General features: G+C 35.2%; 1 long non-coding RNA gene across 1 annotated transcript; it reads right to left on the bottom strand.

Moving 5' to 3' along the window:
• Positions 1-1535: 1535 nt before the first annotated feature.
• LOC109827952 lies at positions 1536-4673 on the bottom strand. Its single transcript, XR_002243544.1, has 3 exons — positions 4360-4673; positions 4213-4271; positions 1536-1579 (listed from the first exon to the last, which is right to left on the bottom strand). It is a non-coding gene; the product is annotated as an uncharacterized LOC109827952 (long non-coding RNA).

A 4673-nucleotide genomic window follows, 5' to 3' on the forward strand; every position in this document is an offset into this window, starting at 1 on the left:
CCAAAATCGCAAAAGAGGAAAACACGACCCGGTTAATATATGAATGCACAAATAAGCAAGGTTGCAATTCCCTCGAAATGGGTGATCGTCCGAAAGTCACAAAAACTTACGTGTGTTACGTAAACGTATGACATGTATTAATTAAAAAGTAAACATGTATTAATTAAAAAGTAAATATGTGTCCTTCTATTCCATAAGAAAATATCAGGTGGACAACTAAATTTATCTTCGCCCAATTAAGAATTCTCAACAAATCGAAATCATCCGTAATTGAAATTTTCTAATAATCAAATATTTAATAATCCTAATCAAATTACAGCTTTATCCATAATTTAAAAAAATTCATAATCATAACACTACTTTATATATAATAAGAAATTGATGGTTCTCCTAAATTCACGAAATTTTGATACGTGTCATTTAAAATGCATGACACGTGTCATATTATAAATTAGTCGTATGACCTTATATCTTATTATAATATGTTATTATAAATTAGTCGATCATATATGGCCTTATATCTTACCAGAATATGACAAATGAACGCCTAACCTTATCTTCGCCTAGTTAAAAACCTTCATCAAATTAATAACCATAACGTATTCGAAAGATGTAAAGACCAACATATGTAAACCAAAGAAATCAAAACGGATACTATAACCGTTTGAAATGGTATTTGTTATGCGCCCTTCACATCGTCGTTATTTATTTTCATGATGCCGTGACGCTATTTCTAGCTAGATCTCATTACACGTGCGTGAAAATCTAGATGGCATGCATATATCTAGAATGTGGGTCCATAATTTTGGTCTAGAATCAAGAAGGCGTTGACGTTGCCGCCTCATAACAGTAGTAATTGCTCCGTTTCGGCCGCTGTCACCTTACTTAATAAACGTTAAGAGGTAGGAAATTTATTGCTTTGCTAAAAGAAGACGATGCACGGTACTAACATTTTAAGGGTAGCTCCATAAAAATAAAATATAACAATATACGCGGGACGACGGTTTGCGTACATGATCCACGAAATGCTAGAGAAAACAAAAGCTCCACGTCATGGATACGGAATTAAATGTGATTTCATGCCTGGGTAAAAGCGGATATATGCGCTTGCATGCGCATACAATATGGCTTTTGCCATTGGATTTTATTGGGTTAAGCGAATGTATTTTACTAATTAGTTGCTGATAATATTAGTTTAATCAAAAGTAACTTTCTGTTGTTAATTATTTATCTACTTCTTAATTCTCAGCGATTATAAAATTAGAAAGAATGTTTTCTTGAATGGGAGGATAAAACACATTGACATCAGTACATTTTGTCAAAAGGATTTTCCTAATTGCTGCCGTACATCAAATATATTAAAATTTGGATCCTCCTTTAAGTATAGACACTAGTGAAAAATCATGTATCGCTGACGGGCATTCCCGTCAGCGATGCCCCATTTCCCGTCAGCGATACGTATCGCTGACGGCGTCCCGTCAAGGATACGCCGTCAGCGATAGTCCCGTCAGGAAAGGACTATCGCTGACGGGCGACTGGGGTTAGCTTCGAATAACCTCCTGTTAATATTTTTAGACATCTGCAAGTTGAATAAACATACAAATTATTATTACATAGATGCAAATTGGCTTGGCGAAAATAAAAACAATATGTATTGTTGCGTTACTAAATTTTTCATTTCACATCAAGTTTGTAGGCATTTGCAAGCTGAATATACAAAATAAGATATTACATATTTATATCGTCCAAAAGGTAATTGAGATACATTGTAGTGATATTAAAGTTTTTATTATACAATTTGCAAACTAAAAAAAGTTACATGAAGACCCGATTACAAATAATTGCTGTTTAGCTCCTATTAATGTCTGTGATAATATTTGGAATGTCTGTCCGAGTTGTTGGAGCATCCGTTTCAAACACTACGTTTTGAGGGTACGAGAATTCATCGATCGCTGTATTTGGCTTATTGAAGTTGTTTATATAGCTCTCGTCATCATCTTCATTCGTGGAAGGTTGAATATAAGCCCTAGAATCCTTGTACAAGACAACCCACTCGTCTTTAACTGTAGGATCTTTCACATAGAAACATTGTCCCACCTGAGATGCAAACATGAATTTTTCATCACTATCAATTTCTTTATCGAGATTGACAATTGTAAATCCAAAGGGATCCTTTTGAGTCTTTGTAAAACACCAACGAATCATGAACATAATGTATTTATGTTCATTTGGACCACCATAGCCGTAGAATATCTCCACCACATCTTCCAACCTTCCATAATATGTCATATTATTTTCAACTGGATTCTGATATCTTCTGTTTGAGAAACATTCCCGTGAAGAGGTAGCCATGACATCACTATTCTGGGTGACCTTCGTATCATCAACCTCCATTGTGTGAAATTTATAACCGTTAACACGATACCCACCATATTGAATTACAGCATAGTAAGGCCGCTTTGCGTGAACCTTCACTTCTTCTGATATTTGATTATTAAGGACAAGTTGTTCCTGGATCTAAATATATACAAAAATAAGCAAACTATTAAATCAAGACATTTCTAAGTTTTTTATCAATGAAATACAAATATCGCTAAATTTAACAATACTTACTTCACTATTCAACCAAGCAGGGAATTCCTTCATATGCCTTTCTTTAATGTCATGTATCATCATAGATCTGTATGATATTAAGCATAATTAGGTAATGTTAAGTTTTATTAGTAACGCATCAAATTAAAGGTTGCATGATATTAACTTTCTTCACGACATCAGGGAAATTTTAATTATAATAATCTCGGAGGGAAAATTACCAGAACATAAATTATGTGGGAGTAAAATCTAACGCTCATATTTGAAATAAGACAATTTAACGGCTGTCATAGGAAATGGACCTATCCCATTAGGAATATAGTAGTGTCTACAACTACCTTTATATACTTTAAGCGTATTTATTTCTTGAAAATTTCGGCAGCACCTACCCGCAGTTCTCCGAGTACACTGTGCGGATGTTATAATGCGTATTAATCATCGATAATAGATCGATTATGGATCGATACGCAAAACAACATACGCTTATTTGTACACGGAGAACAATGCGGTACGTGTTATCGAAATTTTTAAGGAATAAAAATGCATAAAGTATATACATCGATAATAGATCGATTATGGATCGATACGCAAAACAACATACGCTTATTGTACACGGAGAACAATGCGGTACGTGTTATCGAAATTTTTAAGGAATAAAAATGTATAAAGTATATAAAGATAGATGATACACTACTGTATTCCTAACCTGTACGAGAAGGGGACTCCTCCACGGATAGATCTAATAATTATTGCATGTATATCATGCTCCTAACATAAATCACGTTATTCCCTTTAATTGTAAAAAGTATTTTCACATCCTAAAGTAGAATTACGTGAGTTTATATCAGAAGAGATTCATATCCAACATTATTAGACGGGAAACTAGGGGTAACGACTTTCGATTAATAAATCATGATATATAACACAATAAAACTTGTAATTACCCACAAGAGAATAAATTAACCAAAAAAGAATAAAGACCTAGAGAGTAAATTAGCAGCTGGTCAACTGTATCATATGATGCAGGTTATCTGATAATTGTTCAAACTTAAGGTGGTAACTTTCTGATAACTATTGTTCTTAATGAACTTTTCTCTCAGAAAGGTGGAATTAAGGTAAGGTCAAATTCTGTTACCGAAGTTACTTATGTCGTTATTTTCTTCATGAACTTTTCTTTCAGAATAGCGCTATCTCTGAACCAATTTAGAGATGAACTTCATACAAAAATTATTTCAGTAGCGATTGCACTTTAGACTAAAAACTGTCATGCTATATAACCACTTTATTACAGCATATGCTTAATTTTGTTTTCTTCATGAACTTTTCTCTCAGAATAGCACTATCTCTGAACCAATTTAGAGATGAACTTCATACAAAAAAAAATTTAGTAGTGATTGCACTTTAGACTAAAAACTGTCATGCTATATAACCACTTTATTACAGCATATGCTTAATTTTGTTTAAGTTTGTATGTTAAACTTTACAAATAAAATGAGACTCAACTAGATTACAGCTATTTGTAAATATCAGCCAGCTTGGTCATTTTACAACTAATTATTCGTTTTACAACTAATTATGTATAATTCTATACACAAAAATGCGACAATGACCAAAAATTACCGCTTGGATCTCCTGCAATGCAATCCAACAAAACGTAAGACTCACTTAGACCTCCTGCGCTACAATCCAAGAAATCAGATCTCAAATTAGTAAAAACAACAAAACCTAAAATCAAAAAAAAAATAAAAAAAATCAAAGGAATCATACGCTGCTGACGGGTGAGGAGACGAGAGAGCTCAGGCGCCCACTGTTCGAGTCGGCGACGGGGCGGTGCGGCGGCGAGCTCCAAGGTCGTCGGTGAGCTTGATCGGGGCCACGGATGGTGGAGTCGAAGAGGGGGAGGGGAAGGTGATGGCGCGGGCTAGGCTGGCCGCGAGAGTGCGGTGTTCGCCGGCGGCGAGTGGCTGAGCTGAGAGAGGGGAACGAGGGCGCGCGGCGGCGAAGAAATTAGGGTTTCGATCTGTGGAAAAATATTTCGTCAGTGAGATTTATAAAGCAGACATCGCTGACGGGGTTCCCGT

This window comes from Asparagus officinalis, unplaced genomic scaffold, assembly GCF_001876935.1.
Source record: "Asparagus officinalis unplaced genomic scaffold, Aspof.V1 AsparagusV1_Un576, whole genome shotgun sequence".
NCBI lineage: Eukaryota > Viridiplantae > Streptophyta > Magnoliopsida > Asparagales > Asparagaceae > Asparagus > Asparagus officinalis.